This window comes from Erythrolamprus reginae, chromosome 3 (genome assembly GCF_031021105.1).
Source record: "Erythrolamprus reginae isolate rEryReg1 chromosome 3, rEryReg1.hap1, whole genome shotgun sequence".
NCBI lineage: Eukaryota > Metazoa > Chordata > Lepidosauria > Squamata > Dipsadidae > Erythrolamprus > Erythrolamprus reginae.
Genome location: NC_091952.1, coordinates 239368023 through 239381067, shown reverse-complemented (window position 1 = coordinate 239381067; position 13045 = coordinate 239368023).

Here is a 13045-nt window from a genome sequence, read left to right as displayed (position 1 = left end):
TGCAGAGATTATTAGAAAGTGGCAGAACCCGCCCGAGAAACTTGCAGCGACTGCTGCTGGCCTGGCTGGAGGTGACAGCGGTGGGTGAAAGAAAGAGCCGCGCTCGCGCGCCGCAAATGCTAGTGAGAGAGAGTAAGAGAGAGAGAGAGAAAAGGAGAGGAAGGAAGAGAGAGAGAGAGAAAGAAAGAAAGAGAAAACTCGGCAAGGAGTTGGGGACTTGCTCCACTTCACCTCCTCCTCCTCCCTCAAGGTGGCGGCATTAAGAAAACCGCAGGGGTTTTTTTATAGTTCGGCCCTCCAACAGTCTGAGAGACAGTGAACTGGCCCCCTGTGTCAAAAGTTTGGGGACCCCTGCTCTATGACAACAAGGACCACACTATGGACATAAAGATACTGATCGTAGAAGCAATCCGTGTATATAGACTGGGTAGAATTATGCTCTGCTGCCCCGAGTCTGTGGAGAGGGGCGGCATACAAATCTGCCACAAGGGTCTGTTCTGGGTCCTATTCTTTTTAATATGTTTGTGAGTGACATAGGGGAAGGTTTGGTAGGGAAGGTTTGCCTATTTGCCGATGACTCTAAAGTGTGCAATAGAGTTGATATTCCTGGAGGCATCTGTAATAGGGTAAATGATTTAGCTTTACTAGATAAATGGTCAAAGCAATGGAAACTGCAGTTTAATGTTTCCAAATGTAAAATAATGCACTTGGGGAAAAGGAATCCTCAATCTGAGTATTGTATTGGCAGTTCTGTGTTAGCAAAAACTTCAGCAGAGATGGATTTAGGGGTAGTGATTTCTGACAGTCTCAAAATGGGTGACCAGTGTGGTCGGGCGGTAGGAAAAGCAAGTAGGATGCTTGGCTGCATAGCTAGAGGTATAACAAGCAGGAAGAGGGAGATTGTGATCCCGCTATATAGAGCGCTGGTGAGACCACATTTGGAATCCTGTGTTCAGTTCTGGAGACCTCACCTACAAAAAGATATTGATAAAATTGAACGGGTCCAAAGACAGGCTACAAGAATGGTGGAAGGTCTTAAGCATAACACGTATCAGGAAAGACTTAATGAACTCAATCTGTATAGTCTGGAGGACAGAAGGAAAAGGGGGGACATGATCGAAACATTTAAATATGTTAAAGGGTTAAATAAGGTTCAGGAGGGAAGTGTTTTTAATAGGAAAGTGAACACAAGAACAAGGGGACACAATCTGAAGTTTGTTGGGGGAAAGATCAAAAGCAACATGAGAAAATATTATTTTACTGAAAGAGTAGTAGATCCTTGGAACAAACTTCCAGCAGACGTGGTTGGTAAATCCACAGTAACTGAATTTAAACATGCCTGGGATAAACATATATTCATCCTAAGATAAAACACAGGAAATAGTATAAGAGCAGATGGACCATGAGGTCTTTTTCTGCCGTCAGTCTTCTCTGTTTCTATGTTTCTAATTAATAATAATAATAACAACAACAACAACAACAACAACAACAACAACAACAACAACAACTTAGCAAGTGGTAAATGTTAGAGTTAGGAGAATATACAAAATTATTGTTTTACTCTCCTTTAGTTAACCATCTAAATCCAGAGAATTCTGTTCTAAGCAATAGCTAGGAATTTCCAAAGTTGCAGCATAAAACAGCAAGTAAGCTAAACTTTGCCACCCCAAGTTAGTTCATACCTCAGGATATCATATGCATGAAAGCTGATAGAATAATCTAAAATAGAATAATCTAGCAGTGAGTAAACAAGATCCTTGCAGTAAAAGATAAGATAAATATGGAAGAGATTATGCAATTCAGTTTATGTTCCTTTTAACCCACACCCAGGTTTAAAACCCCCCACAACTTCTATGTTCACATAACATGCTATGCCTAAAATAATAAATATTATGGCTTATTCTAATGGCCTATTCATCCAACTTTCGATGACAGTGCTTGGTTTTCCTGCTATAGATTGAACCACAAACTATTTAGCAACCAATTTAGCTTAATCCAGCCTGAATCCAGTTGCGTGAAACCAGCCCATGTTTTAATCCTAATCTTCTTGCGGCATATTATTTTGCAAGTGCAATGATGTGAAAAGGTAAGTGTGCTGTTATCCACAATATTCTCTTGTCCAGAGATGGGTTCCAACTTACTTCTCTGCAGCTTAGCTTCTTCCCGTGCCCCATGGCTATGCCTCATGGCTGCCGCATGCATGAACAGTGCAAAAACCCCACAAAATATTTTTTTACAAAAAAAAATATGGCAGAAATAAGATGGCGACCAGCTGTAGCGCCAGAAACTTGTCATTTGCACATGCGCAGAAAGGGGGGGGGGGAAGAAAAATATTCTAAAAAAAAATTAAAAAACAGATGGCCACACCCAAAAACCGGCAATTGACCGGTGACCTCTTTCTTTCGCTTTTAAATATTTTTAAATTAATTTTCCACTTTTAGAAAAGAAAACGCAATAGTAAGTACAGAAGAAAATAAAAGAAATTAAATTAATAGTAGTTTATACAGATATTAGCATTATATTAGCGTTAAAGTAACTATATTTATATTATATGAATTATATACCAGATTATAATTTGTCTCGAGTATATAAATTAGTACACTTTTTTTCCATTAACAAATTAATTTCATATATACTTCAATGATTTATCATGCAGGCTATATCCCCCCCCCCCAAATTGTAAAGTCTAGATTTTATTTATTACAGTATTTAAAAAAGTAAAAAAGTTAAAAATAATAAACAAATTAACATTATTAAAACAATGTTAGCAAATGTGTTAGCAAAAACTTCAGAAGAAAAGGATTTAGGGTAGTGATTTCTGACAGTCTCAAAATGCGTGAACAGTGCAGTCAGGCGGTAGGGAAAGAAAGTAGGATGCTTGGCTGCATAGCTAGAGGTATAACAAGCAGGAAGAGGGAGATTATGATCCTGTTATATAGAGCGCTGGTGAGACCACATTTGGAATACTGTGTTCAGTTCTGGAGACCTCACCTACAAAAAGATATTGACCAAATTGAACAGGTCCAAAGCGGGCTACAAGAATTGTGGAAGGTCTTAAGCATAAAACGTATCAGGAAAGACTTAATGAACTCAATCTGTATAGTCTGGAGGACAGAAGGAAAAGGGGGGACATGATCGAAACATTTAAATAGGTTAAAGGGTTAAATAAGGTCCAGGAGGGAACTGTTTTTAATAGGAAAGTGAACACAAGAACAAGGGGACACAATCTGAAGTTTGTTGGGGGAAAGATCAAAAGCAACATGAGAAAATATTATTTTATTGAAAGAGTAGTAGATCCTTGGAACAAACTTCCAGGAGATGTGGTAGATAAATCCACAGTAACTGAATTTAAACATGCCTGGGATAAACATATATCCATCCTAAGATAAAATACAGAAAATAGTATAAGGGCAGACTAGATGGACCATGAGGTCTTTTTCTGCTGTCAGACTTCTATGTTTCTATGTTTCTAACTATAAAGCAAAACTAAACTACCTTTCTTTATCTTAACAAATATATTTGTCCATTATGCTCTTGTCACTAGCTATTTTTCCACGTCACGTTTTAGATGAGCGTTTGGAATAGTTAATTGTTTAAAATTGGGTTTTCCTCAAAATGCATAGGCCACAGCTACAGCTTTTCATTTAAACATATAGTCAAGCTGCATTTAATGTCTATCAAAGGAAATAAAATGATTGGATTTTGTTTGTTCGTCACCCACCCACACAGCTCTATTATCTCAATGGTGAAATAGTCCAGAGCTGCATGTTGCTTCTCACAAAGCTACATTTCCAATTTTGGAGGCTCTCTTCTCATGCTAATGAAGGTGAGAGCTGTTACAAAGCAACATCAACTGAATTGTATAACCTCTTCCGTATTTGTCTTATCTTTTTACTACAAGGGCCTTTTTTTCTCACTGCTAGTTATCTCCACACAAAAGCAGAGAGGCTGACTTCCAACTTGGGAGTCATTAACTTTGCAAGTCTCCTTGGTAATTCTAAGCATCTCTGTGCGATGAGAAATAATCTGATGGCTGGACCCATTTTTAAAATTTATTAGGGTCTTTTCCCCCCAATAGTGTAGAGATGGGATTTTGAGCAGGAAGTTCATGTTCCCATCCTTGTCCTCCCCTGAAATTCTGCTTTATTATTATATATTATTTGTGGAATGTATATGCCGCCCAACTCCAAATTGGACTCTGGGCGACTTACAATGATCACAATAGTTAAAAAGCAATATAAAAATACAGGTTACAATAGCGACGACAGTTAAAAGATAATATAAAAACACATTAATATCCCTTTTAAAAGAACATACATAGGGCATCCTGCTTATATCCCATATGTAAGGCCTGTAAAAAACATCCTCAGATCCAACATCAGTTCATAGTGATTTTTCAGGTGGTTTAAGTTGGTAAGAGCTTGCCAGCTATATAAAGTCTTTCAAGACTCTGGGTCATCCACATCATGGTTATCCCAAAGGTGATTTTTAAAGAGGCAACTAGAACTCCTTGTTTTCTTCTTTTAGAATAGAATAGAATTCTTTATTGGCCAAGTGTGATTGGACACACAAGGAATTTGTCTTTGGTGCATGTGCTCTCACTGTACATAAAAGAAAAAGATACATTTGTCAATAGTCATGTGGTACAACAATGATTGTCATAGGGATCAAATAAGCAATGAAGAAACAATCAATATTAATAAAAATCCTAGGATACAAGCAACAAGTTACAGTCATAAAGTCCTAAGTGGGAGGAAAAGGATGATAGGAATTGTTGTGTTTGGCTCTGGGTCAGCTCCTGCCCCAAGGAATGTGGGGGTGGATGTGGGTGAATCCTCCCAGTGTCAGAGGCCTGTTTTAGTGCCAACTGCTTTGGACAGCGAAGTATCATCGGAAGCAGGGAGTGACTATGAAATGGGACCCACAGAGGGGGTCATGGCAGACAGCCCATTAGGAAGCAATTCATCCTCCTCCTTATCTTCGCTGGACTCTAATGAAGAAGCATTTATTGACATGCGCAGGCGAAGGGCCATGAAGAGAAAAGAGGAGCTACGTAGGTATTACAAGAGATAAGAGTGTTCACCTGTGGTTGGGTGTGATTAAACTAATTAGGGCTGCTATTAAATGGGCAGTGTGCCAGCCTCTCAGTGATTATCTGTTTGTGATAGTGGATGTGGCTTTACTCTCCGGATTCTCCAAGGACTCTGTGCTTTGATATCAGGACTCTGAACTTAACCCATAGTTAAATGTGTGAGTTGGAAAACGTTTGAAGGAGAGTAGCTGTGACGACTTCACAGCTACTTGTTAATTGCTTTGAGTTTGTTTTGTTTGTTTTTTCACTGCATTCAAGTCTGTTTGCTTTGAAGGTAAGCCCTTTGACTACCAAAAGGGTGTTTTGCTTCTATTTTTCTAAAGACAGTATTCTTGACTTTTCACGTGTGTGTGTCTGTCTTTGCATTTAATTTGGGGCTCGTGCTGAGAGCCCGGCAGAACATGAATGATGAGAAAAACTAGTAGAAATAGAAGTGCAGACTACTAAGTTTGACAGTGTTGAGAGAATTATTTGTTTAGTAGAGTGATGGCATTCAGGGAAAAAAACTGTTCTTGGTGTGCAGTGCTCTGTAGCGATGTTTTAAGGGTAGGAGTTGAAACAATTTGTGCCCAGGATGCGAGGGGTCAGTAAATATTTTCCCAGCTCTCTTTTTGACTTGTGCAGTATACAAGTCCTTGATGGAAGGCATGTTGGCAGCAATTGTTTTTTCTGCAGTTCTGATTATCCTCTGAAGTCTGTGTCAGTCTTGTTGGGTTGTAGAACCAAACCAGACAGTGATAGAGGTGCAGATGATAAACTCAATGATTCCTCTGTATCAGCAGCTCCTTGGGCAGTTTGAGCTTCCTGAGCTGGCGCAGAAAGAACATTCTTTGTTGTGCTTCTTTGATGATGTTTTGTACATGCTGATTTGTACATCATGATGTAAATGCTGTATCATCATAAATAATGATGCTTCTTCCAGCTAATAGGAAGCTGGAAGAACACAACCCTCTTGCTATCTCAGTGAATCTGAAACATGTGAATATCTCATTCTTCAAATGAGATTGCTGAATTTTTGTTCCACCTAATGGTTCTGTTAAATTGCTGATTTAGGAGTTTTCCAAAACATTGCTGGATCCATTCAGTTTATCTCACTTGTAAGCTTAGTCTTGGGAAAAGTGGCAAATATAAAAAGCCATCTGTATGTGGCTTAATCTAGGAGGCATCACGCATTATAGATGGTTCAAGAAATCTTTCTGAAAGCTTTAATAAAATCCATATTGATTCATTGTCACAAAGCATTAAACTTGTTTCCTCTTCTTCATCCCAAATAGCCGGTCTTCCCATTCTTCAGGGAGCTGTTAAACGCTACCTAGCAGAAGGATAGATCTCTTAAGACCGGAGTGACATTTATTGAAGAAGAGTTGGGAGGGGGAAAGTGTTGAAAAAAAGATGTTCTTCTTGCTTTCGCCTTTCCTTTCAATTACTGGAAATGGCATAAAACGTCTCAAGGGTACATGGTGAGAAACAGCAGTAAACAGCCTGAATGAAGGATCAACCCACCAGTCTGCTTAGAAATGCAGAGAATGGCCATCACTTAGCAGTAAATCCCATGCCTTCCATCAACCATTTCCAACTTGACACCTCTAGATTTGCAGGACTACAGCTCCTGTCAGCCCAGCCGAAACATTGATTCCCTATCCAGTTCAAGGTGAAGAACCCAACGTTGGCAGCCTTGCAGGGATATTGAAGTTGTCTGTTGTCAGCAAAGTGATCAGGTTCAACCAGTCTTTTGGCTCTGCTCACGCTTCAAGTTGGTTCTTTATTACAATCCAATTTCCTGGATGGTCTTGTGGTTGGCTATGGGCCAGTTCCTGCTCCGAGGACTGTGGGTGTTGGCTTGGGAGAATCCTCACGTTATCAGAGACCAGTTTTGCTGCCAATAGCTTTGGACAGTGAGGATTCTGAGTCAAGGGCAGGTTCTGGGAGTGAAGCAGGATCGGATGATGAGGTAGTTACAGGCAGCCCATTAGCTAATTTCCCATTAGTGAGTCATCATCATTATACTTGGAAGAAGAGGGATTCATAGATGCTCGCAGGCGCAGGTTTATGACAAGGAGGGAACAACTGCGCAAGTATTATAGAAAATAAGGGAGATCACCTGTGGCTGGGACAATTAGGCTACTTGTCAGCGTGGTTGAGAGTGTGCGTGGGAAATTATCCGTTTGGTGAGAGAGAAGTGCTGTTTGCTTTTGAACTGCTTCTGGATTTACAAGGACTTTTTTTGAACAATTCAGTGTGAGGACTCTTGAAGGGGGGTGGCTGTGACGTCTTCACAGCTGCCTTTTATCTGCTCTGCTTTTGTTTTTGTTTTACACAGCATTCCAGGCTTGTGGTTTGTGGGAGAGCACTTTGACTGATTTAAAGTGCGTGTTTAAAATATTTTCTTGTTGATAAACCGACTCTTTGTTTACTTTACAACCATGTGTATTTGAATTTACACTTTGGACTTAATTGGGGCTCGTAATGTGAAGCCTGGCATAACAGATGGTAGTCATTTTTATTTAATTAATTTTATTAGAATTATATTCTTTCTTACTGTTGTGGTCCACCAGAGGCCTGTGGAGTTGGCAGAAGAGTTGGACAGCAAGGAGGCTGGGAAGGAACATGGGCCAGGCATGGAGTCTAGAGAAGGTTTGGTGCCAAAGGCAGAGATCCAGACCGGGCTATCTGGAAGGTCTGTGCTGACTCCAGAGCCACCAGAGGCTGACGTGAGCAGGGGAACAAGGGGACCCTGTTCCCAATGCGTGCATGCACAGAGTTGCCAGAAGGCAAGAACAGTTACAGAGGAAGCGGGCTACTCAGGAGTAAGGCTTGGAGATCATTGGCACCTCCCATAGGCTATATAAGTGGAGCACGTGCATTGGCTGCCAATTGGTTTCTGGACACAATTCAAAGTGTTGGTTATGACCTATAACACCCTACATGGCATCGGACCAGATTACTTGTGTGACCGCTTCCTGCCACATGAGTCCCAGCAACTGGTTAGGTCGAACAGAGTTGGCCTTCTCCAGGTCCCGTCAACTAGACAATGTTGCTTGGCGGGACCTAGGAGAAGAGCCTTCTCTGTGGGGGCCCCGGCCCTCTGGAATCAGCTCACCCCAGAGATTTGTACTGCCCCCACCCTCCTCGCCTTCCGTAACAGTCTAAAGACTCATCTGTGCCGCAGGCTTGGGGCTATTAGACTCTAGTCTCCTGACTAACAAATTATATGTATGTATTTATGTTGTTGAGTGGGAATGATTGATTTTTAACATAATGGAGATTTTAGATTAGATAAGTGTGTTTCATATTAATTGTATTGTATTGTTCTTTTTATATGTTGTAAGCCATCCCAAATCCCCGGAGAGGGGTGGCATATAAATCAATCGATCAAACAAACAAACAAACAAACAAACAAACAAACAAACAAACAAGAAATACGCACCATGGGAAACCCCACCTCCGGACTTCCGTGTTTTTGCGATGTTGCAGGGGAATCCCAGCACTGCAAAAATGGGCACTTCGCTGGCAACGGAAGTCCGGAGGTGGGGTTTCCCAGCGAGGGGAGCCTCAGAGAAATCGCAGCATCACAAAAACATGGAAGTCCGGAGGTGGGGTTTCCCATGGAGGAGAGCCTCAGGGAAATCCCAGCAGTGCAAAAACGGGAGCTTCGGCTGGAAAAAGGGGTGAGTTTTGGGCTTGCACACATTAATCACTTTTCCATTGATTCCTATGGGAAACATTGTTTCGTCTTACAAACTTTTCACCTTACAAACCTCGTCCCGGAACCAATTAAGTTCGTAAGACGAGGTATCACTATATTAGATTTGTTATATGGTATTATTTTGTTGTGAGCCGCTCCGAGTCCACGGAGAGGGGAGGCATACAAATCTAATAAATTATTATTAATTAATTAATATTGTCTCCTCCTTTCCTCTCCTCTTTGCTCTATAGAAACAATATGCAATATGCAAAAAGCAAGTAAAACAGTCAGTAAAAAACACAGAATGTAAGAGGACAAGTTAGATTTAGATGGACAATTAAGAAAGATGAAAATAGTAATAGATAATATTCAAAGATAGATAAGTGAAGGAATTAGTGGTACAGTAACCTTTATGAGACAGACACACCAAAGTTCAGGGGGAGTTCAGAAGGGCATTCACTTTACTTGTTAGCTATTCTGGTTTGTGAGTATCTGCTTGAACCAGTCTGAGGTGGGGGAATGGATTTCCTGTTACACACCCACTGCTACTATTATCGCAGCAGTGTCTAGTCCTCATGGGCAAATGGTTCCTAAATATAGGGACGCTGACATATATATAAGCAGACTGAGGCATTATTTTTAAGCTTAACACACTTTTCCCAAGAGAGGGAACTTGCCAAATTTGAATGAATGCCATGTTCTCTAATCATCTGGGGTCATTCTAACCTTATATATGGAAATCATTTATTGGTTGTGTGTAAGAATTATGGCCTTGTTTATTTTTCTTGTTTCTTTAAATATTTCCTAAATATAGTATTACCAGATGCTTCGGTATTCCCAGAAAATGCATTATTTACTCCTAGGTATACAATTGAGCATAAAGCTTTAAATTACTCCTCCTCTTCTTCTTTCTCCTCCTCCTCCTCCTTCTCCATCTCCACCATTTCTAGGTAGGTAGAGAGAGAGAGAGAGAGAGATAGTTAGAGAGAGAGATAGATAGATAGATAGATAGATAGATAGATAGATAGATAGGCAGGCAGGCAGGCAGGTAGGTAGGTAGAGAGAGAGAGAGAGAGATAGAAAGATAGATAGATAGATAGATAGGTAGGTAGGTAGGTAGGTAGGTAGGGAGAGAGATCATTAGAGAGATAGAAAGATAGATAAATAGATAGATGGAGAGAGAGAGAGAGAGAGAGAGAGAGAGAGAGAGAGACAGACAGACAGACAGACAGACAGACAGACAGATATCTGAGATTTGGCTTCTTGCGCATGTGCAGAAAGCAAATCTCACTTTGATGTGTGAGAGCCCCCGGTCAACTGGAGCTGTGCACACAGCTCTACCGGCACGGTGCCCACCCACCCACCCCCGTCCATGTAGCAACCCAATGCTGAGTTAATCAGCTCCTCAGCTGTATTTTGGACTGATTTCGTCTACAAAGCAGAAATCAAATTGCATGAGTGGAGAACGCCTGGGCACACAAAACATCACAATACAAACTGGTGGTGAAAGTAAGTGGGACCCACCCCCTCTATGATAACCCTTCCTCCTCCTATTTCCCCCACAATGTGAGTTGTGTCATAGAGTATAAAGTTAAACCCTAACTCAATCTTAGAGTTTCAACCTGCTTGCAAATTTACTATGCTTCACTCAATTTCTGAAGTTCCTCTAAGCATCAAGACTGCTGTTTTTCCTCTTAGCTGGAAGTGACTTGCTGTTCATCCTAATTGCGTCTCTATTCCTCTGCCACTGCAAATATTGAAATGTCAGCTATTGTTGCTAGACAATTACTGGTTCTGATTGTCTCTTCTGATCATCTAATTTAATTCACACTTGGGATCCTGGATAGATTTCTAATAAAGCTTGCATTCCTCCGTGATAATTGAAGCGGGATTTATAGGTTGCTTCTGCTTTCGCATCGGAGACGTAGAGTTCTTTAAGAACAAGACAATGAGGATGCAAAGTTGTTGTCTGACTTAGAATTGATATTTATAAAGGTCAATCCAAGATCAATTGGGTGGACTATATTTAGTATGGTAGAATCTAGTTGTCCTGTAACAGACATAACAGAATAACAAAGGGGAGAACCTATACCTGGGGTGTCAAACTTGATTTAACTGATGGCGGCATAACGGTTGTGTTCAGTGAAGGGCTGCAAAAAAATTTGCTACCACACTGTGGACGTGGCTTATTGTGTGGGTGTGGCTTGATGGTCATGTGACCAGGTAGGAGTGGCTTGACTATTGTGTGACTGGGGTGGCTTAAAGGTCATGTGACTGGGTGGGAGTGACTTACCGATGAAGATAAGTTTTCAAATACGTGCTTGGACTTTTTTTTTTCAGTTGATTAAGTCACATTATTTGAATAGCCAGAAAAAGGACAAATGATAGACATCAGGGGGTTGGATTAGATGACCTCTAAAGTCCCTTCCCACTCTAATAAATAAATAACTGCTGAATGGGATGACTTCCCGTTCTCTGTTCCTGTTCCTATCTTTCTATCTCTCTCTCTCACACACACAGATACTTCAAGCAGCTTGCTTTTCTTGAGGCTTGGACCTCAAATTAAATTGTGATGTTTGGGGTTTATGGTCAGGCACAACCCTTGTGGTAATAGAGAAGGGGGGGGAAGAAAAGGGAGAAAAAAAGAAAAGGAAAATATAGCAATCCTTCTGATGATATGGAAGGGTCACTGTGAAATTGAGGATTGAGTCATAAAAACGTAGACAGAGGATACAAGAAGCTCAAAGGGTCATGTTAGGCACAGGGTAAATGGTTAATTGCTGGAACACTACTGATGACATCACAGTGGGGAAAAAATCCAAAAATAAACATTGCTAATGCAATGGTTCATTAGAGATGCTCTTCAATACTATGGCTGCTTTTCTATTTCAATTAATTTATTTTATTTATTTATTTATTTTGTCCAATACACAATGAGGGTTTTAGTGGGTATACACATAGTAAAATACATGATGAAGGTTATAGAGGAGATACTCATAGTAAAATATATCTAAGAAATAATAGAAAAGAAGGTATAGTAATAGAACATATCAATGAAAGAATAGAAGAAGAGATATAGGAATAGAAGAAAGATATAGGAGAGCAATAGGACAGGGGACGGAAGGCACTCTAGTGCACTTGTACTCGCCCCTTACTGACCTCTTAGGAATCTGGATAGGTCAACCGTAGATAATCTAAGGGTAAAGTGTTGGGGGTTTGGGGATGACACTATGGAGTCCGGTAATGAGTTCCACGCTTCGACAACTCGGTTACTGAAGTCATATTTTTTAACAGTCAAGTTTGGAGCAGTTAATATTAAGTTTAAATCTGTTGTGTGCGCTTGTGTTGCTGTGGTTGAAGCTGAAGTAGTCGCCGACAGGCAGGACGTTGCAGCATATGATCTTGTGGGCAATACTTAGATCTTGTTTAAGAAAAGGGTGCAGCTTGTTTCTATGTGGAAACCACTTCTGGGCTTTGTGCTTGAAATGGGGGGGTGGGAGAATTAAACTTTCACTTTGGGTTTTGCTGATTGGATAGGTTTGTTGTTATAGAAATGGCTAGCATATATTACTATATAAAAACCCAAAAGATGAGGCTGTGTGTTATGATCTTATTCTACTGCACTAAAATGAGCTACAGGTCGATTTCTTTTCTTTCTCTTTCTTCTTTCCCCTATAGTTTTTCCTCTTTCCTTTTTCCTCCCTTACTTTCCCATTATTTTCATTATTTGTTTGATGATCAAGGTATCTATCTCAGTTTGTCTATTTTTTTAAATTAAATATTATTTTTATTTCAGTATATAGACAAATATACAAAGACGTTACAAACACATAAAGTTTAAAAAACATAATAGTTTGCAGGCAATATTAACTACATATATTCTCAGTAGCCTATTGTAGATAACTTAGTAACATATATATATAACATATATTGCTAACTATTGATAGTAGTTGAATTATAAAAAAGAAAGCAAGATAACAGGATAGTCTTAATTATTATAAATATCTTCATTTCTTTTATACAATTTACTTTAACACTAGATTCTTTTACATACAGTATTAGTGATTTAATTTTTTTTAGCGAATTTGATCTTTTTTCAAGCCAATGATAAAATATATCCCAGCAATTATAGAATAAAGATTCATCATTGTTCCTTAATTCCAATGTTAATTTTACCATTTCTGCACAGAATTTTTTTTTTAACGTTTAGCTAAGTAAGCTATAGAGAAACCCCTGATGTAAGACTTGGTGGTGTTCCATAGATTAAA